General features: G+C 44.5%; 1 long non-coding RNA gene and 1 pseudogene across 1 annotated transcript in view; both read left to right on the forward strand.

The window, feature by feature from the left end:
• The first annotated feature begins 845 nt into the window (after positions 1-845).
• LOC119055257 (60S ribosomal protein L19-like) lies at positions 846-1,425 on the forward strand (annotated as a pseudogene).
• Positions 1,426-3,151: 1,726 nt separating this feature from the next.
• Positions 3,152-22,611, forward strand: part of LOC128627755 (uncharacterized) — a 32,608-nt gene continuing 13,148 nt past the window's right edge. Inside the window, exons 1-2 of the long non-coding RNA XR_008392052.1 lie at positions 3,152-3,211; positions 3,737-3,751. This is a non-coding gene — a long non-coding RNA (uncharacterized LOC128627755). The remainder of the gene's footprint in view (positions 3,212-3,736; positions 3,752-22,611) is intronic.

A 22,611-nucleotide genomic window follows, 5' to 3' on the forward strand; every position in this document is an offset into this window, starting at 1 on the left:
CATATTTGGTGTTGGTGGCTCTCCAATGACTCCAAAAGGATTTATTTAAAAACAATATATATTATCTGACTTTCTAGTTATTATCGGAAGGAAGGTTGGTCCGCTACAAGCTACTCAGCCATAGCTGAAGCAGAAGTCACACCTCTGTTTTAAGCGTATGGCTCTGGGGGCAATACAGAGAAAGTCCAGCATGATATTCAAGACAAGAGGCAATGAGGATTTCAACTAAGATGTACAAAGAGGGAGGGGACAGGTTTGAGAAATCTGGGCAACTTAGGAAAGTGGACTTAGCTAAAATCAGTCTCAGATTGGATGTGGGATGTGAGAGAGATGGAGAGGAAGAAGAAGAATTCAAGGATGGCTTTTAGGTCATGGCTCTCAGACATCTTGGGCAATAGGGTGGATGTACCCTTCTAAAGTGACCTAAAGAGTGGGACCTGGAGATAACTTTTTCTGGTGGCTTTGCAGGTGGATGCACCAAGTGCCCTGTGCCAATGACATGGGAAATAAACAAGATTTTTAGGTGGTGATGGAGAGAAAGTGGGGACAGGGTGGAGGTTCCAGGTAGACAGAATAAGTAAAGCTAAAGAGGTAGAAAAGTCCATGGAACGTTTAGAAAAGAGTCCAGTGTAATTTGGCTAAAACATATTGCATATGTAGGTGAGAAGGAGACGTGGTAAGCTGGGGATAGCTCTTGACAGACAGTGAGTACTAGATAAGGCATTTTATTGTATAATGTGGGAATACCAAGACACCGAATATGAAATAGAGGGTGGACACATGCAGAGGTAGACTGTAGAACAAGAATTTTTTTTCCTTTCGCCACTGCAACCGAAGCCACAAGGATGACCAAGCTTCAGAAGAGGCTTGCCTCCAGTGTCCTCCACTGTGGCAAAAAGGTCTGTTTGAACCCCGGCAAAACCTATAAAGTCACCATTGCCAACTCCTGTCAGCAAATTCAGAAAATGACCAAATATGCTGACCGTCTGGAAGCTGTGACAGTCTATTCCTGGGCTCAATGGCTGGGAATATAACTTGGCTTGCAGGAAGGGCAGGCACGTGGGCATAGGTAAGGGGCAGAGTACTGCCAGTACTCAAAGGCCCGAGACGGTGACCTGGATGAGGAGGAGGAGTATTCTTCCTAGCTACTCAGAAGATACTGTGAATCAAAGAATATTGATCACCACATGGACCACAGCCTGTTCCTGAAAGTAAAGAGGTAACATGTTCAAAAACAAGCAGATTCTCAGGGAACCCATCCACGAGCTGAAGGTGGATGGGGCTCACAAGTAGCCTCTGGCTGACCAGGCTGAGGCCCGGAGGTCTAAGACCAAAGAAGCTCCCAAGGGCTGTGAAGAGCAGCTCCAGGCCAAAAAGGAAGAAATCAGCACAACTCCATCCAAGGAGAAAGAGACCAAGAAATAAAGCTCCACCTTCTACCTGCACATAATGGCCTCAGCAATTACATGGATCATTCGATAGACTAGCCTTCCTCTTAAAAACATAAATAAAAGATGTTATAGAAGAACCTTAATTCTAGCCCCAGTTCTGCCGTCTTCCCCCTCACCCAGACCCACTCTCCTGAAATAACCGGCCATGTGTATTGGTTCGCACCTTTTTTCTGCCCCCACGAACAAACGTAAACCACATAGCACCCACCCCACACGTGTTTAGAAAACCTAACCTGCGATCAGATCATACACGTCACTCTGCGACTGGCTTTTCTCACCTAACAGCGGCCAGCCAGCATTGTCCAAGTCATGCACGGTTTTTAATGGTTGCATTTTATTTTTATTCTTATTTATTCTATTACAGTTGTCCCAATATTCTCCTCTTTGCTCTTCTCCTCCAGCCTACCTTCTGCTCCCATAGCCCATCCCCACTCTGCATTTTAACCTATGTATGGATCTCCCATAATTTATTCAAGCAATTACCTATTGATGACTCTTCATCTTGTTTCAGGCTTTTGCTATTACAAAAGATAGTGTCATAAATATTCTTAAATTTTACTTATATACCTGGCTTAATAACTTTTTTAGAACACATGTTCAACAGTAGTATTCCTGTGTTAAGGAACTAGTCCATTTAAAATTTTAATAAGTATTTCCAGATTATTTTCAAAATGTGTGTCGCAATTACTTCTCACTACTATGTGTGCTCATTTGGTGGCAAAAATTAAGAAATCTGATCATATCAAATGTGGCAAGTAGTTTAGGGTTATCTTATAAAGGTGCATGTTCACACACCCCGTGACCCAATAATCTCAGTGTCAGGTGTATACATTTGAAAAAAGTACTTTCACTTCGGTTCTAGGACCCTCATACAACACTGTTGCAACAGCACCATTTAAATTAGCAAATAGGATACAATACCCAGAAACAATAAATGCCCTTTGATGGGATATTGGGTATAGAAACTGTGGCACTGCCACACAATGGCAGTAAAAATGAATGAAATAGAACTAACTCTAGGCTGGAATATAGTATGTACATATTATATAGTGTATATACATTATATAAATATTGAGTAAAAAATTAAGACCCAGAGGAATATTGTTTACTATTGTTAGAAACAATAGTACAGAAAATAAAATAAATAAAACCCTATATATAATAAACTGTTTAGAAAGAATATCAAAGTAATAACAGACAAGTAGCTGCCCTGAATGGGGCAGGAAGAGGGACTGGATGGAGAAGCAGTGCATTGGCAGATATGTGTCATTGTCGATGTTCTGGTTCTTTGGAGTGGTTCATCAGTGTTAATTATATCACAAATAGATGGTAATTTATTACCTAACTAACTAATTAAAAGAGGGCCATTCAATAAGAGTGGGTCAGGAACTAATAATAAGAAGACAGAGAAAAGTGGAGCAAATGCCAAGGAATAAAAATGAGACTTCCTCCCGGGGGCCAGGTTTCTGTCCAAGGACCAGTCAGGAGGCCCAGCCTCCTGGGCGTGGATCAGGGCACTTGTGGCAGACGAGACACACCCCTCCCAGAGACCCTGCAGAAATCTGAGCTGCTTGGTAACAACAAACACCGTGGACTCCTAGTCATGGAAGTTCTGTGTGTGTATTAATGTCATCAGGATCTGTCATTCTGAAAGTCTGGCAGTGACTGATATCTTCCTATCTCATGTGTTTCATCCTTCAGGGAAAAACATTGTTTGGAAATTTGTATCCTGCCTCGGAGTGATCCACCCACTAGTGGAGGTGAATCAGCACTAGGCAGACACATACTTTTGGGGATTCAACATGAAGCTGCCCAGAGCTGGGTGAACTGCCCCAGAGGAGAGCCCTGTTCTCTTGCCTTGCAAGATAAATTCATTTCCACATCACCTCCCTGCTGTCCTAGCCAGCTATCAACACGTCCAGGCCCAGGAAGGGTGTGAACGAAAGGGCAGAGTAAACTGGAATGGGGAAGATTGGCATCTGGATGAATTGTCAGGGACCCCTTTCATTTGGGGCCTTGCTGGCCTCACTGCAGGGTCATCTCATCCAACCCTGAAGGTTTGATGCATGAAAACAATCACCTTTCCTCCTGAACTGGTTTCGTTGCCAACCTTCATTGATAAGAAACAGACTAAGTTGCTTCTTGTGACTGAGTCCTGGTTAGGTGGGTCAGGATGGAAGCACAGATTTTTCATCCACTTCTGTATCCTGGGGGTTGGAATGGAGTTAGTTGTCTGGGGCAGCAGCTGTAATTGTCTAATGAGATGAAATACTTGTTCTCTCCAGCAGGATGAGAAGATGGTGAGCGGTTCTTGTTATTATTTCTGATTTACAAAAAGAGCAAGTCATAAAGCCCCAGGGCCACTCAGCTAATGGACGCAGAATTTACGAGGTACTGGGTAATGCTTCGTGTTATGGGTATTACAGCCAGATCTCTGCTCCTCTCCTAGCCTTCGTCTGGCTGAACAGTTGGAGCCCAGACCAACATGATGTGGACTGCCCCTGGACGGTTCAGGAGGCCTGCACTAGGCCTCTAAGCCCCTCCAGGTCTGTTTCACAGCTTGGACCCTCAGAGCTCCTTACACCAGCCAATCTGAATTTGTCAACAATAAGAAAGGGATTATCCACTCAAGAAGACAGACCTCTGTTGCTAGTCATTTCCCTGACCTGTAGTTATTGTAGAAAGCATATATAGGGACTTCTCCTTCCACCCCAACTCTTCTTCCTCTCGATAAATAAGACCCAGCTCCATGGGTTTATTTGGTCTCTAAAGAACCTTTAAGATTTAGCAATATACTCCACCCACAATGGCAAGATTCTCTTTCCCAACTTTCTTAAAGTTCTGCTCCTTCTTCAAGACCCAAGTCAAATGCTGCCTCCTCTTTGGAGTCATCTTTATTTTCCTAGTTGGGATTTACACCCTTCTCTTCTGCACTTGCCCCTCTTGTGGCATCTAAATTACAATGCATGCAGTGTGTCGCGATTGTGTATAGTTCTGCCTTTTCCATTTACATATAAGTCCCTCAAGGTCAGGGAATGAGGTTCTGAGAGACAAGACACAAGAAGTGTTCAGCAGAATTAGAACATGGCAGGCACTCGAGGCAGGTTCGCTCTGCTTTCTCTGCACAGCGCCTTGGAACAAAGTAGCTCTTTAGAGTTTAGTGGGATGTGCATGGAACTGACAAGGCAAAATAGCAAACTAGACAAAGGAGTAAGTCATAGGATAAAAGTTTTGTGGCACTTCTGAATTATTTGTTTTGAGTGAGGAAAGGATAGGAAATAAGTCCAATTTTGTTACAATTCGATTTGGAGGGAGCTGTTCCACATTTAGCTGTACCACGCACAGGAAATGAATCAGATTGTGTCTGATTTAAGTTTCTTGGTTTTGAATATTTGAGATGGGTTCCACCTACTGTCCTCGTCCAGCCTTGGGTGTATCTGAGCTTCGTGTACTGGCATGGGGCTTTGTCTTTAGTCACAGTGTATCCCACACAGGTGAGTTTCCTGTCTGGCCTAAAGTAAGTGAGAGAGTCATCGTTGAGATTGGAAATACTTTGCTGTACAAAAGTTTAATTATCATATGTGTCAAAATGGGAATTGGTCTCCAAATCTAGCTGAGCAATTAGAATTTTTTACTGCAAGGACAATCTGTAGAGATTATTTCTGTTTAGCTTTTTAAATAGTCTCGGTCTTATTGTTTATCTTTACATAGAACAATGTTACGGGAAATAAGCTTGGACCATCTGGAGGAGGATTAACAACAGCTGCTGCCACCACCACCGCCATCCCCATCTGCACCATTTAATGACCACCTATTCTTTGCTACTATCACTAAGCATTCAAGAACTCTGAAAATAGTATTTCCTCCATTTAAGATAAAGAAACTAAAGCCCAAAAAGGATAAGCCATTTCAGCTCAAGGCTGAAGCTAGAATTCAAAACCAGGCCCATCCGCCTTTGAAGCTTGCCTCGTTCCCACCACCTCAAACCCCAAGCCTTCTCTTCCCATGAAGCCAGGCTGACTTTTGTGTGTGAGCACAAGGCAGTGGTGACTGTTGCTAAGCCTCAGAGGGTCACCGCTTGCAGTGCAGGCATCCTGAGATCTTGCCGCAGGGTTTATGGAGGTCTAGGGCTCCTTGTATCTGAAAGACCCTTCTGATCTTTTGATAAGAGAAGAGTTCTCTCTTCCCACTCTGCAAGCCAAGTGTGGGTCCTTAAAAGGAAAGTCTGGATGGCAGATGATGACCCCTAGAGTTTGTGCCCTGGCTTCTTTCTGAGCCCTAAGCAATTGCCCTGAGATGCAGTGAAAAGCTCACACGGGCCATGAACTCAAAGCTGTTCACCTTGAGCAAGTTACTTAGTGTCTCTGGACTTCAGTTTCCTTAAAACAAGTCTCATAAAAAGCCTTCTTCAGGCACTATAATCATAAAATTATTTGTTGAATGGTGGTACCTTAGTATGGAACACGCTAAGCACTCCATAAATGAGTATATTAATTGAGTAAATGGACATAATGATACTCCCTCAGAGGACTGGTGTAAATATTGACTTAGACAAAATGAGGACCAAAGGGCTATGTTAACACGGCACACTAGATGCATACCTGGGATTATTACAGGTGATTTTACAGGTTAGGGGTGCTGAGCCCTGGAGCAAGCAGGCGACTTCTCCTTTTACTCAACAAGAGAGTGAATATGTTGTTTGTCCTCTGTGCCTCTCAGCCCACTCCTCAGGGCCCTGCACGGGGTGGGAAATGCTGGCAGCAGGTGGGAAGGTGGGCCTAAGTGCAGCACCTCCAAAGACAGAGAGGATGAGGAAAAGAAGGTCTTTTCAGGACATGAAAGTCTCCAACGTTCACTCTAGTGGTAAATCCCGAGCAGATTCCTGACTGCAAAGTAAGAGACCATAGCTTATTTAAATAACCCAAATCTTGTATCAAGAGAGACACAAAAGTAGTTAAAACTCAGCAAACACTTGTCAGCCCCAGAAGCACCTCCAGTGTTCACTCAGGCAACTTGCAAGGAGGCTGTTGGGTAAGAATGGTGATTGATGGCTGTAATATGCTGCAGAGGCTCCAGGCTGGGCCTTGATTGCATTAGCTCCTGCTCCTTGAAGAGTGATGCATGGATTCAATTCACTGCACATGGTGCATGGGCCTGCTCTGACATCAGGGCACCTCTCTCCAGACACATCTGAGGGCCAGGGAGGGGATCAGGAGGAAGGATGCAGGGCAGTGCGGGAGGTCAGGGGGTGTGGGGTGGACTGCTGCCACCCGAGCTTACACAGATCACCTGGGCCTGGAGGCCCAAAAGGCAGGTGGACTTTTCTGTAAAGAATAGACCCTCCCTTTGCCTTTTCAGACCCACTTGTCCATTTAAGATGCAATGGGTGAGGTGGTCACGGGATAAGCAGCATCATGGATTTCTGGAATCTGTTCCTTTTTGTATGTTTAAAACTTGTTTTCTTTCATGTTTCTGGCTTGTTTTTTCTTTGGAGTTTTGAAGCTATTAAAATCTCCTCATTTACTGTTTTCAAAAACTTTGGCTCACTCAGAGAAAGGGAGCTTGGATTAGCGGAGAGAACATTTGATTAGGAGCTCAGAGACAAAACTAGCTCAGTGACCTTGGGCACTTTTACTCTCTCACAAACATTTAGGGCCCTCATTATGTGTAGGGGATTCTACCGCCTGCCATGGAAGTCGCCAAGATGTACAGACGAGTCTCCGCCCGAGGGTGCCAGCAGGCCCTCCTGTGTCTCACTTTTTTTATCTGAACATTGAGAGCCATGAGATGGACCCAATGTGTTCCATCAGCCTGCAGTCAGGGTCAAGTGAGAACACGCCGAGCACGTCTGGCACACAGAAGGTGCTGAGCACATCTGGCAATGATATATATGGAAAGTGACCGTACGTTTCCTCTGTCCTCATGCATGGAGGGTCTCGTTAACCAAAGTGTCATCAAGATGTGACTGTTAACTTCCCATTTTTATTTAACAGCAACACATCAATTATACCGCTTTTTGTTTTACCCAAGAATGTGGAATTTAAGAACCAAATAGATAAACTCAACCTCTAAGTAAGTCTGAAGAAGCTGGCAATGAGGGTGGAAAGTGCTGGCTTCTCCCTCAGGCTGCAGGTGCGAGGCCTGCCTGCCAGGATTATCCTGCTTTTATGCCATTGACAATATGTAGTGCCCAAAAGGGAAGAAGAAAAGCAGTCAAATTACCCTAAGGGGGAAAAGTAGGTCGTGGAGAGATCCCTGAGAAAAATCACTACCGACTGCCAACCTCTTCTCATGATCTGGAAAGGAAGGGAAGGGCAGGCCGCCGAGTTTCCTCCGGGACTCGTCCATGTGGAACAGCAGCTCTGGGGTCCTCAGAGCAGGATCACGGCCCGCAGGGATCCAGACACAGCCAGCATGCGGGCCCACCTGGGGATCGGGGTGAAAATGGCTTACAGAGAGGGTTTCACAGCCACGATCGATTGTCTACAGGGTGTGAGTGAAAATCTCAGCGGTGTCCTCCCATGAAGAAGGGGAACTCGCTGGATTCAGAGGCTCCAGCTTGGTTGGCATGATACAAAAGGGCGACACACAGGAAATGGCTGCTCCCCTTGTAAATCCCTGTTATGCCTGCACAGGCTGAGGCCCTCATGATTTCCTTGGTTGACCCCTCCTGCCTGACCACCACAGGTTAATTCAGGAGGAGGCTGAGAGCCACCAAGCACAGCCACCCAAAAGGGAAGCATCAATCTGAACTCAGAGAGTAAGTGGCCCAGGTTGGGTGGGAGCTCAGTGCTGGAGAAGCCAGGAGAAGGAGACGGTGTTTGCTGATATCTGAACTCCCTCTTCAGCTTCACAGAAAGGGCACGGAAGGCCCTTGAACAGCAAGTGAGGCTGAAGTGGCAGTTCAGGGGCATTAACCTACAGAGGGATGAAGATACAGTTAATAGAATGTGGCTCTTGTAGGTCAGGATATGGGTGGCAAGAAGGCTATTAATCAATCCACACAACAAAAAGAAATAGAAGATGAATAATGAGGAGGTTGAGGGCAGCTGCCCCAACAAAAAAAGCCGTGATCCTAGCTTGGAGCCACATTGAACAGATTGTGGAAAAAGTACTCACAGTTACAACCCAGAATACTAATGTGATACCTTGAAAATACAAAAATAAAAGGGCAGTTGACATGGCATGACAGGTGGAAGGGATGGATAGAGGAGGGACGTCCTAGTGCCCTTACCTGACACAGTGAGAAGAGAAGAGATAGTGCCCCAAGTGGTAGAACAAAAACCAGGGGTCAGATATGTTAGTTACATCTATCCAGAGAGGACCAAACCTATCACTATAGATTCATGGGCGTGGGCAGTGGGATGGTGGAAGGAGTAGGTGAGCAAAATCTCCATCTCTCAAAATAATAAACAAAATTTAAATTTAATGACTAAAGAATTGTATAATCTTTTTAATTTTTTGTTGTTTATTCTATTATAGTTGTCCCAGTTTTTTCCCTTTCAACCAGCCCACTCCTCTCTCCCACAGTCAGTCCCCTCTCCATTGTCCATGTCCATGGGACATGCATGCATGTTCTCTGACTAATCCCTTCCCTTTCCTTCCACCGTCCTTCCTCTCCCTTCCTGTAGCTGTCTGTCTGTTCCATGTTTCCAGGCCTCTGGTTCTGTTTTTCTCATTAGTCGATTTTGTTCATTAGATTCCAGTTATAAGTGAGGTCATATGGTATTTGTCTTTCACCAACTGGCTTATTTCACTTAGCAAAAGAGTCTCCAGTTTCATTCATGCTGTCACAAAAGGTAGGAATTCCTTCTTTCTTTCTGCTGTGTAGTATTCCATTGTATAAATGTACCACAGTTTTTTTGATCCACTACTCTACTGACAGGCACTTAGGCTGTTTTCAGCACTTGGCTATTGTACATTGTGCTGTTATGAACATTGGGGTGCATAAGTTCTTTTGAATTGGTGTTTCAGGGTTCTTAGGGTATATTCCCAGCAGTGAAACATTGAGTCATAGGAAGCTCCATTTTTAATTTTTTGAGGAAATGCAATACTGTGTTCCACAGTGGCTGCCCCTGTCTGCATTCCCACCAATAGTGTATAGGGTTCCCTTTTCCCCCAATACTCACCTGGGCTTGTTTGTTGATTTGTTTATGGTGGCCATTCTGACTGATGTGAAGTTGTATCTCATTGTGGTTTTAATTTGCATTTCTCTGATGGTTAATGATGTTGAGCATTTTTTTCATGTCTATGGGTCATCTGTATGTCCTCCTTGGAGAAGTGTCAATTCAGGTCCTTTGCCTATTTTTTTAATTAGGCTGTTTGTTTTCCTGGTGTTGGGTCGTATAAGTTCTTTATATATTTTGGAGAATAAACCCTTGTCTGTTGTTATCTGGCAAATATGTTCTCCCATATGGTCAGTTCCCTTTTCATTTTGATGATGGTGTCTTTATCTGTGCAGAAGCTTTTTAATTTGATGTAGTCCTACTTATTTTTTCCTTTATTTCCCTTGGAGATATATTGGCAAAAATATTGCTATGTGGGATGTCTGAAATTTTACTGCCTATGTTTTCTGCTAGGAATTTCATGGCATCACAATTTATATTTAAGTCCTTTATCCATTCTGAGTTTATTCTGATGTATGGTGTAAGTTGGTGGTCTAGTTTCTTTTTTTTTTTTTTGCATGTACCTGTCCAGTTCTCCCAACACCATTTATTGAAAAAACTGTTTTTACTTCATTGTATGCTTGTGCCCCTTTGTTAAATATTAATTGACCATAGAGGCAGGGTTTATTTCTGGGCTTTCTATTCTCTCCACTGGTCTACGTGTCTGTTCTTATGCCCACACCTGACCGTCCTCATTACAGTGGCCTTGTAGTATAGATATCCGGTATTGTGATCCCTCCAACTTTGTTCTTCTTTCTCAGGATTGCTGAGACTATTAAGGATCTTTTTTGGTTCTGTATAAATTTTTTGATATATTTGTTCTAGATCTGTGAAATTTGCCATTGGTATTTTAATAGGAATTGCATTGAATCTATAGATTGCTTTGGGTAGTATGGACATTTTAATGATGCTAATTTTTCTAATGTATGAACATGGTATATGCTTCCATTTATTTGTATCTTCCTCAATTTGTTTCTTCAGTGTTCTATAGTTTTCCAAGTATAGATCTTTACATCCTTGCTTAAATTTACTCCTAGGTGCTTTCTTTTTCTTGTTGATATAATTGTACAATCTTTTTAGTTAAAGGCATGGATATAACTAGCAGAAAATTCACTGAAAACAGATTCCACCCTCACCCCCGAACCAAATGGGTATAAACAGTTGTCTTTGGATTGTGGAACTGGGTGGAGAGAGAGGGAACAGCTATTTGACTTGTTGTTTTCTTTCATAAGCTCTTATATACTTTTATTTTTAATCAAGTGCATGCACCCTATTGGTGCATTTTTAAATAACAGTAAAAAAGAGAAAAGGTGGAAATTCTCATTTTTCCAAGCCATGAATGCTTAGTCCTAAACAAAAACTAAGTGATCACATAGAATTTGTTAATCGTTAAATAGTCTTCTCTAAGAGTGAATTAGTGTAAAAGGGCTAGAGAGAGAGCTATGAAGCACTGGATTTCAAATTCAAAGAGAAAGGGTGAATTTTGAATTGAAGTGTCATGGCCACCAGAACTATTACCTGTCAGGTGAGCTGCAGATCCGTTGTTAGGGTATAATGCTCAGGAAGCAGTCGTTGGGCTGGAATTGGCCCTTCAGCAAATGGTCCCATATGTGGTGAGTTCACTGGGAATGCCTTGGCATTCACAGAAGACACAGTTTATGTAAAAGAGAGCAGAAGCTGTTCAAGTTTTAGGATCTCCTTTCTCAGCCTCCAGGGAGCATGTTAATGATGAAATGGGAGGCACAGACCCACGTCAAGCAGCCCTGGCGGGTGGGGTCCTCCTTTTTACGGCCCCTTGAAGGTTTTGAGACTGCCCCCCCACCCCCGGGCAGTTACTTAGCCTCAATGAGCTTCACTTTCCCCACCTGTAAAATAAGATTAGTAAAACCTCCTCCCAGAGGAGTTTAAAGAATAATACAACAAATACACAACACATAGCGTCATGCCTGCTGCGGTGTGGAGTGGGAGGAGAGTGTAGAGGGCTGGGGTCTCCCGTCACCCAGCCCAGCAAGGCCTGCAGCTGGTTTTCTGGCCTCTGGGACCCAGAGCTGCACCATGAGTGTCAGGAAGAGAGGCCCTGACCAGCTGGGGGAAGGCAGAGGGATTGAATCTGGTTGGCCAAAGAGCAAAAGCGGCCATCTGACAGCATCTCTGCATCCAGGCAGCGTCTGTCCATCAGCTGGCTGGGATGCCTCGCAATTTTGTAAATAATCAAAGTGCACTGAATCACTGAGAATTACAGAGAATGATTTCTTTGTGCTAATTTTATTTCCCAGAACAGCCTAACTTGGCTCCCTATCTGTTTCCAGCATGACCCTGATTTTCTACCTAATTTCTCAGTTGGATGCTAAAGGCAGAGAGAGGTTAAGTGATTTGCCCATGAGCCCTTGGTGTGGTTACTTTTTATAGGGGTGAAGTCTCGGTGCCTGCATCAAAGATCACTCCTCTGTAGTAATCCTCCGGCAAGGTTTGGAGGAAACTGTGAGGTTTGAAGACAGGCAGACTTGGTGTTATTTCCCCTCTGGATGAGAAGCCCAGCTGCGCATGCTGCAAGCCTCAGTTTCTCCATCTGTCAAACAGCTAGTTTGCCAGACTGTTGGAGGGCATATGGCAAACGTGTGTCAGCTCTTGGCAGTGCCTGGCACACCTCAGGGACACAATATAAGGCACTGTTAATTTTGTTATCACCATATACACCCTTATTGGGAATTGCCATATACGATTCCCAATCTTAGTGGTTTCTCTATAGACTTGATTTCACAGACTAGTAGAGTTTCAAAAACCAAGAGACTAATATAGAGTTGACAACTTTTATTTTGCTGAGTGATACCATTGATGATAAACAGACTAACTATACCATCCATAGCAACATACTTTCATAAAAGAAGAGCTATTTTAACACATACACACAGAGAGAAAAGAAATGACGTATCAGAATAAAGGATAGTCATTTGAAACAAATATACCTGTGAAACAGTCACTATGTAATTATGTTTTCTAATTTCTCCACATTAAATTGGAGAAGTTAGAAAACTTTGGTGAAAACCCCATCATAAAGTGACAGCTCTCTGCAGATATGCACTTGGGGGTGACCACCTCACAACAACAGATGAGAAAGACAGAGAAAGGGTTGCAGCATTATCTCCATTTTACAGATGGGCAAACTGAGTGAAGTAGAGGGGAACTAACTTCTGATGCTCCTTAGAGCTCTAAGTATCTATTCTATTATTACCACAGTGTTCACATCAGAACTCTTAACAGAGTATTGCCTAAGTGCTAGACACCATGCAAAGTACCCCATGAGCATTACCTCATCTTATCCTCACAGCATCCTCATCATGGAGGGTACTATTACCCCATTTTGATAATGAGTCAAGTGTAAGTTAGAAAGGTTGAGCAGCTTGTCCAAGGTCACAGACATAATAAGTGGCAGACCCAGGATTTGAATCCAAGTTTAGACAATCCCAAGGTCAGCATCTGGTAAGAGGAAAATTGGCCTTAGGACTCCTGGCCCACTGCCTTTTCCCAACATGAAAGGCTTGAGGAACCCACTGCAGAAGGAAGGGTCCGCCTCTCCCTACCGCTCCCATCTGTCTAGACACACCATCACTTTGGCTTCATTGCCCTTAATGGTGGGAACCCGGGATGGGGGTCAGAAGCCAGGGGAAGAATGCAGAGGAGCTGCCCCTGACCTTGCCCGCCAGATTTTCATTATCAATGAACTAAGGTCCTTGCTTCTTCTGCCTATGAAACACTCAACCAGGCAAGGCAAAGAAGCTCTTGGCACACTAGCTTTAGTGGATTAAAACTTCAGCAGATCCTGGGAGAGGTGGAGTTCTCCAATACTACTAGATGGAATCTGTCTTGTGACCCAGAATAGGAGTCAACATTGCATCCATGTTTTCTGTCTGGATGGACAGTTCCCATTTTAAAAGTAAAAAATAAAGCAGAAAGAGTACATTGTTTATAATTCCTACTTAACTGAATGTTAGTTAGATGTAGTATCTCCATGGCAGCCAGGCAATGCTAGTCTCTGTCTTCCACTCCATGGTTTAGATGGACCCAATCTGGCCCTCCTACAGCCACAGGTGATAAATCCATGGGCCATGGGCTGTGTCCAGCAGCAGACCACATACCACCCTTTATTTTCCTGGTACAGGTCTCTGCCCAAACAGCCTGGAGACACCTCCATTGCCTGAACTGGCCGCTTACCCAATCTGCAGAGGTTAGAGTGTGGCTCAGACATAAAAAGAGGGGCATCATTTTAAAGTCTCTCTGTGAGTTGAATATCTGTGTTCCTTACCCCACTGCACATAGTCAGGGATTCACACCCCTCCTGTTCCCAGCTTTGCCCCAGTGATGCTAGCAAGAATATGAATATTTATCCTCCAAATAAAGTTAATTGAATGAACTTGGACTTCAGGGTCATTAGGCTCAGTGGAGGGTAGTGAAGAGGGGGTAACACATGGGCTGAAAACAGCAAGATTCAGTGAAATCTATACAATGAACAGTGAGACCCACCGTGATCCCCACCCTGCCACAGAATTACTATGACCTGGCATTTGCCTTGCAAAACTGAGATGGGCTCTTCCTCCCTGGAGAAACTGAACAGATGCCAAGAACAGACCTTGAGAGACGGGCATCTGGGGGTTCTTCAGTGAAGTGGTTGGCTTGTCCTCTGATGTTACAGCAACATCCCAGAGGCAATACGCTAGTGTTGTAATCACTCACCTAAAAATGCCCTGGATTCTTTTTCCCTCTTCCCTCTATTGCACACTCAATTACATACCTCTATGTTGTCTTGCAATCCTTTGAAATGCTTCTGGAAATCTTGTTCTCCACCTCTGCAAGATGACAATCACCCATTTGTCCTTTATTTAATTTTTTTCCATTACCATTTCTCCCCCCATACCCTTTTCCACCTACACTGCCCGCCTCCCCATCCCTCCTCCTACCTGAGGCCCTCTCCCTTCTCCCCCTCTTGTCCACCCTAGGACTCCACTCCTACAATGATCTCCTCACTCAACACATCCCCAACCTCTCTCTGTCTGCTCTGTCATCCCTAGCAACAGTCTTCCATCTTTCAATGCTATCCATTTCCTCTCTCATCCCCGACCAGCTACTGCCCCTTTTATTCCTCTTCAAAATAAGACATTGAAAATGCTGGCCACACTCAATCATGGCCCTTTTCTCACCTCCCATTCACTCTTTTAAACTTACTTATTTCAAGTCTCTTTCAGGTTATTGTCTCAGTTGTTGTGGCCAATGATACTCTGATTTTTCTCATTTTGTTATGAAATTGTTTTGTTTTAACTGTAAGCTCATCTTCATCAAGGGTTGTGGCCTGGAGTGTTCCATGTGCCTTAGGTTATGAAGGTGTATTAACAGCATGGTTCTCCAGGTGCCTGTGCTAGAGCTATTGGGCTTCAGTGGATCTGAACCGGTTTTGATATTAATTTCTTGGTTTGGGTTCCTGCATGTCATGGGCACATGAATGGGCCAAGGGCAAGTCTGGTTTTCCCATTTCTTTCACGTGACCCTTTCCCCACCCAGGACAGTGACTCAGGACTGTGAGTACAGTCCCTTCTAGTTTGTTTCTGAGACAGTAGAGCACTCATTTACCTTGTTCTTCATTCACATCCCAGTAAATGGAGTCAAGGAGAGATGGTTATTCCTTTAAGATTTGATAGTAACAGGACTCATACTTAGAGCACAGGATTTTTTAAAAAATAATTATTTAATTTATGACCACCCTGTTTTTCTCCTTCCCTCCCCCTCTTCTTTCCTACCTTCCCTCCTCTTTTTTCCTTCTCTTCTCTTCTCTTTCGTTTCCTTTGTTCTCTTTCGTTTCTTCTCTTCTCTTCCTTTTCTTGGGGCTTAATACTGTTACAGTAAGCTTTATCTTGATTAATATTCTTTTTATCTGGAAAACCCTCTACTTTTCTAAAAGATTGAGGCTGTATTGGTAACTCAGGCAGATCAGTTTCTTTAATTATTTGGTTTTTTCCTACACATCCTTCTTCCCTTCTCTCTTTTTTTTTACATTTTATTATTTTTTATTGTATTTATTAGGGTGACAGGTTAATAAAATCATACAGGTTTCAGGTATACACCCTTCTCTTTTTAAACACAGAATAACCCCCAAACAAATGAACAACAAGCCAATTTATTTCTGTATTTACTTACTTACTTATTTATTTGGAGGTAAAAAAAAAGTGCCAGTTATGACCTGTGGTCCTCCTATGTCCTTTTCTCCCACCCATTAGCCAGGGGGGGCTTCCCCCCCTGGTTTCCATGACAGCACACAATGGCTACATTTTAGTGCCTCAGGAGATGGAGATGCCCACGTTTTCTGAATTTCCCATAATGCATCATTTTGGACTAAAGCCATCTTTCTTGTTCAGCTTTTGTGTTTCAGACTGCTCTCAGCTGTGCTCTCCCACTGGGGAACAAGGCACACTCGATGGCTGGGTGATCCTCACACCCCCTTCTCCACGTGTGGTGTGCAACAGGTTCCAGCCCCCTGAACCCATTTCATTTTCTTTCTCTTCAGGAAGAGATCCCTGCCTTCCTCTTCATCAATGGGTCATGGCTTTGGCCCTAAGGATGAGGTATAATGAGTCCTCATAAAAGGAGGGAAGAGGCAGAGAACTCTTGACTCTTTTAAAGCCTTTCCTGAAAGATTATGAGAAGGCAGGGCCTCCCTTGGAGAGGCAGACTGTGAAAACTAAGGTGGGAATTTCCTACCCAGCAGTTCGGAGGCTCCCAAGTCCATGTCCCTGGCTGTGTGGGAAGTGGATATTGCCACCGCCCGAGTCACATGCAGAGTGCTACCTTTTCAAACCAAAGGTTGCAGACTCATAAGCCCAACTACCCCGCCTTCTCTTTTTACCCGTGGGAACACTGATGCCTGGGAGGTGACACCAGCGCAGTTAGGCAGTGACTCAACAGCACACTCTCCTGACGTCTCTCACCGTCTGATCTGCATTACTCTGGATTCCTGACCCCAGACATAAGGTCTAAGACCACCCAGAACATTTTGTAGTCCCCTCAAATTTCACAGAATGTTTGGAAACGAAAGGTGTTTTCATTTGCTTGGTTTGGCTGTGCACCTGCATGCCTCCATCCACTCCAGAAAGTATTTTTAGGAAGGGGTGGGAGGACGGATTACAAAATCAAACCAGCAATTATCAGGTATTACAACTCCCCAAAATTTGGTCATCACTAATCTACATGGCTGATGATGAAAGAGAAGGATATAGGAAACCAAAAATTCTATGGGTGTAGATTAAAATCATGTGTCACTAAAAACCATTTTAAGGAATGCATTCAAAAACTTGATTTACAAAAAGATTAAATTATGGGGAGTAATTATTTACATTACTCTCTTACCTAAGAATGCCTTTAAAAATCAGCAGAAGGGTAAATATGGGGAAGAGATTAAGATGACAAATTGCCAGTCATTAAAACAGTCACAGGGATATTAAATACAGCATAGGGAATATAGTCAATAATATTATAATAATTAAGTATGTTGTCAAATGAGTGCTGGGCTTATCAAGGTGATCACTTCATAAGATATATAAATGTTTAATTAGCATGTTGTATATCTGAATTGTATATCAACTACAATTGAAAAATATTTTTTTAGTTAATTTAAAAAATATCAGCACGACCTAGTGGCTAGGAGCCTGGGCCAGGCTTCCACTTACTAGCTAGTTATGTAAATTCTGTAAGCCTTGCATTCTTCATTAGTAAAATAAAGCTGTAAATACCTTTCTCACATGGTCCAAGCCAGGACATCAGTTATAACTCAGCACTGGTTTGGGCTCTGGTTACTTTTAATGGGCTAAAGTCACAGGCTAGACAGGGAGAGGCCTTCCTCACCAAAGGAGGACAGCTTAGGCCCTTATCTCGAGTGTCTTGGATGAGCCCTGTCCAGGCCACACAGAGGAGACAATGAGGAGATAGGAGGCTGCACCAAGCTCCAGCTCTGCAGGAACGATCACAAAGGCCTAATTAACAGTTGTCCCTGTGGGATATCCATGACAAATGGTCTCAAGCAGAGACAAATAGGCTCTGCTTGTATCTCCCCTCCCATGGCAGCCTGTACTGTTGTTCTTGCTTTTGATGACTTGCAACCTGCTACCTTCTCTCCCTCTGATCTCTCAGAAAGTAAGCCTTCCCCTCTTCCACGCATAGAGCAGCCCATTAGATATTTGAAGACAGTTCCTATGTCTCCCCTTAGCCTTCTCTGTTCCAGGATCCCTCCTCCTTCCACTGCTCCTCATGTAAACTTATTTCAAGCATGAACAGTCTAGGAGCTGGGCATTCTCTCATCTGGTGTATGTTGTGAATCTGCCATTATTAATCTTGAGTGAGTGATGATAAAGCCTCTTCATTGAAGAACTGGCTTCTGTTGATGCTGCAGTCAAATCTGCAGCTATAGTAGCCACTGTCAAGATCTCCCGTGTCAAGGTCTGTGTTCTGACAGATTATCCCTAGCACATTCCAGATTGGAAGTGAAGTACTAGAAAGATCTTGTGTTTCTACTTCTTCATTCCTTCTTGCCTTCCTTCCTCCCTCCCTTCCACACTGTAGTCACTCTGACCTCCTCCAGCTCCCTGCTGAGGCCTAGTCACACTCCCAGTTCTTCTTTCCTCATATAAGCCCTGGGCCTTCGACTTGTTCTCTTCTCCTCTGGATCACCACCACTGCCACTTTATCCCTGGGATTCTGTTCCCATTCCAACCCTGGCTCCTACCCCACCATTTTTGACCACCCACCTCCATGCAAAAGCATAGGCTCTGAGGCCTGCAGGTCTTAACTGCTCAGCACCTTGGAAAACCATCAGCATGGAAGAATGATGGCAGAGGGTAGACACAGGAAGATCTCACAATTCTAGAAACATCTGTCCCCAGGTGCCCTTCTGAGACAGAAAATGGTAACTCCATTGGGCTTCCATCTTTTTATTCTGAGAGGAGGAATTCTCCCCATTTACTAAAGCGATCAGGGTTAGAAGAGTTATTGAGACAGGGAAATGGTAGTCTGGGAGCTTGAGTACCTTCCATAGTGCAGGGTGGTGAGGCAGTATCAGGGGTCCTATCTGAGGCCAACCAAAGAGGGGCTGGAATGGTGTGGGGAACTCAGATGACTGTTGTAGGACCAATGCCTCTCACATCATTGGCTGTAACTCTAAGAAATTCAGCCCCATGTTGACCTGGCTCAAGTTAACACATTTTATACATCACCATACAGTGTGTGTGTGGACTTGATTCTCAAAGGCATGGTAATATAGACACAGCTCCTTCTCGCTGGCCCTCACACAGGAGGAGCAGTGCCTTTTTTTTCCACCCAAGTCTTTACACAAGGTTTTTTTTTTAAAAAAAACATAATCTCCTGATAGCTTATCATCCATGTGTTTATTATTTTTATCTAGAATGAAGATGCTTTTTGGCTTAAAGAGAGCCATTTGTGTTTTAGAAAATTTGTGAATGTATGTAAATAAAATATACTAAATTTGGATTTAAAAACATTTTTTGGTAAATATGCCCTAACATTTTCTAGGAAAGACAAGAATTATTATTGGAAGTTAGAATATATTAGTGCTTGTTTTGCTGGACATTCTTTTATGGTTCTTATAAACTAGGAAATAAACTTGCAAGTTGAAACTATGGCAGCCTACTGCCATATGTTTCTTGAGCAAAGACGCCTCTTTCTGCCATCTTCCTAGAAGCCGTTTACTGTTAAACCAGAAAACGAGCCTCGTGAGCAAAAGTTCCATAATGGATGGCAGATTTCCCTCCCTTTAACCATATGTCAGAATTGCTCACACTCCGGAATTTGAAGGTGACCAGTAATATTTCCTAAACTAGAGCAAATGTGTCCAGGAAACGTGGATGGGCTGGGCCCTCTATTCACAGAAGGCTTCTTTCCAGGATGTGGGAGCATGTCCCAGAGAGTGACAAACAGCAGGGAGATCTTGGTGAGCACCCATGTGCCCAGAGCAGGCACACGTGTCTCCCCTGTGGTGAGAATGCACAATTAGGCATATAAATAGGCATATAAATATAATTAGGCATATAAATAGATAAAGGTATCTCCATCGATGCTTTATGTTTATGCACGTGTAGGCATGTATTTACACAACAAATGTTTATTCAGAACCTACAGGATGTTAGTACCAAGTACCTCAAGGGAATTTTGAGTCCTTGCTTTTTGAGGAATCCACAGCCTACTTAACAGTTAGTAAAAAAGCATTCTGAGGTGGGGAGTGGGCAGAGGAGGTAGGAGTCACCTGCATCAAGGTAGCGCTGGGTGTCTCCAACTAGAAGAGTGCAAAGAGGACATGGGAGGAGAGAGTGCACAGGAAAAGCAGGAGGTGGGCCTGTGGTGAGGACAAAGCAGCAAGGCTGGCCTGCCCATCAGTACACTTTCCGGAGCAGGTACAGATTCGGGGCTCTACGGAAGCAGGCAACACAGTGCCGGGTCCTTGCGACCTCAGATGCAGGAGCATCTTTTTCCTGGGGCTGGGCTTTTCATTGGGCTCTGCACTCTAGCCCCTTCATTAATTTAACTTTCCCCTATCATTCAGGGCAATGTCAACTGGTCCTCCTTGCCATCGTGTGCATGGGACAGACTACCTTAAATCTGATCATGCCTCTAGCTGTTTTTCCTGCTTCCATATAGCCAAGTTTCTTAACAGAGTTGTCTGCCTGCGGTGGTCTTCCCTTCACCCCTTGCACTCTCCCTGAGTCTGGTCTGCCCAGGTCAGCCCCTAGATGCGCTCCTGCCTTCACACTGCCTGGCCCTTCCTGGGCATCTGTGCACTGGGCCTACTTAGTACCTACCTTCCTTTGCCTGGTGAGATGATGCTCTCCTGGTGACATCCTTTTCACAGTCCTGTGATTTCAAGCTCTCTGTCCTCCCTGACCTTCCAGGTTGCCATGCAGCATGGGTCCATCTGCCATCTGTCTGGGCCATCTCCTCTCCATCATCACATCTCCATGGCCATGTTTCCCAGCCCTGGCTACTCATCAGAAGGAGTACCTGGGAACTTTTTAAATACACTGATCCAGGGCTCATTATGTACTAATGAAATCAGAGTTTGTGGGGATGGGTCCAAGATACCAGTATCTTTTTTTAAGCTGCCTGGTTGATTTTGTTGGAAGTGAGGGTTGGGACCCACAGGCTTCATAGACTTCCACCCCCTCTCATATAATTGTGTTAGAGGCTCATTTCTCCTCTGAGCCCCTAACTGTGTGTCTGACTTCCTGCTTATTATGGCTACCGGGACAGCACACTGGCTCCTCACCATGACATATTCGAAACAAGCCTGCCCTTCTCCTTCCTCCACCTGTTCCTCCTTCGTGTTCACAAATGGCACCAACCTGCTCCAGGTCATCCAGGGCTAAACCTCACACACAGATACTCCTTTTCTCCCATTCCTGCACCTGCAACTGGTCTTTAAGTCCCGTGACTAGTTTTCTACATTTCTGTTACTTTTAAGTACTTCTAGAACTGGACCCTCCTTTTCCAACCTCTCTGACTCTGCCTACCTCAGTCCGAGTCCCCATCCTGTCTCACCCGAACTAGTGTAACGACCTCCATTGTGGCCTCCTTCCCCCCAGGCTCACTCCCTGCGTCCTCCAGTCCTCCACACAGCCTCACAGCAATGCGTCTAACACCTATGTGTGATCTTGTTCTCTGCTGAAAACCTCCAGCCACACCCCATGCCTTTCAGGCAGCCTCTGGGCCTTCTGCTCTGACCCTACTAACAATCCAGCCTCTCAGTCCCTGCCTTCTCTCAGTGCCCATGTGCTCCCTGCTTTCTCACATCTCCTGCCCGGCCAGGTTGCTCCCCTAGTCTGGGAGCTCCTCTTTTATTTCCTGCTCAGCCTCCAGACCCCCAAAGGGTGGCCCCTTTCTGAGGCCTTTCATACCCTCTCCCTCCCACCACCCTGTGCCCACCATGCGTTGTGAACTTGTATCCTCTCACTGTTATTTCCCAGGGCCAGAATGACATCATTTACCACTGAGCCTAGCACAGTGATGTCCTAGCCCAGAGTGGGTGCTCAGGAAATGTTTGTCAAATTAGTAAATGAATGAACGAATGAACGAACGAACGAACAAAGATGAGCAGCCTGACTACAGTGGTGGGTGTGCATAGCCACCGCATAGGAGGCTGAAAAGATGCTGAGCCCACGGCAGGATATCTGAGTTCATCCCACCTTCACACTTGCAGAGGAGTTTGCATTCTATTGCCTAATGGGGTGTTGTAAAAGCACAAATGTTCCTTTCTATGAAATGGAGATAGTAATACCCATTTAGCAGGAGTGCCGTGAAGATCAGAGAAGGTAATCAGTGTGAATATGCTTTGAAAATTATAAATGACTACTCAAACATGAGAAACAAGTATGCCATGTTCTCACTTGGCAGAATCTGTACCAGCGGAGTGGAGGATACCCAGTGCAGAAAGGTTGCACCCAGCTGGCATAATGGCTCGCACCCAGCTGGCATACAGGTGGGCCTCTGTGCCTGGCAGGGCCTTTGCCCAGTGGTCAGCAATCCCCGTGAGCCACTGCCCAGTGAGCAATCTCTGTGGTCAGAAGGAGGATGTGAGGGTTTAGAAGTCCACCCTTAACTGGCCCACCTAGGAATCAACCTGGTGTCTTTTGAGTGTCCACAGTGAGGCGTTCCACTGACTTAGCCTGTGGTGAGCACCCTGCAGGGCCCTAAAAATAGCCCTGGGAAGATATTTTTAGTTCAGTATCCTGAGGTGTGGCTGGAGCCCGTGGCCTCCTGCGACACATGAAAATTGTTTTGGCTCTGTTTGCAAGTGATTCACACAGCTGGTTTTCAAACTTAGGGGTGTAAAAATAAAAATAAGGTGGGGGAAGCTGGGTGTCTGCCACAGGGCATCCCCCACCCCCACAACATCTGAATAATTACTCAAGAGAAAATCTGAGTGTTAGTTCTCTGGAGAGAACACACAC

The sequence above is a fragment of the Artibeus jamaicensis genome, unplaced genomic scaffold (genome assembly GCF_021234435.1).
Source record: "Artibeus jamaicensis isolate MK-2021 breed Jamaican fruit bat unplaced genomic scaffold, CSHL_Jam_final contig_466, whole genome shotgun sequence".
NCBI classification, from domain to species: Eukaryota; Metazoa; Chordata; class Mammalia; order Chiroptera; family Phyllostomidae; genus Artibeus; species Artibeus jamaicensis.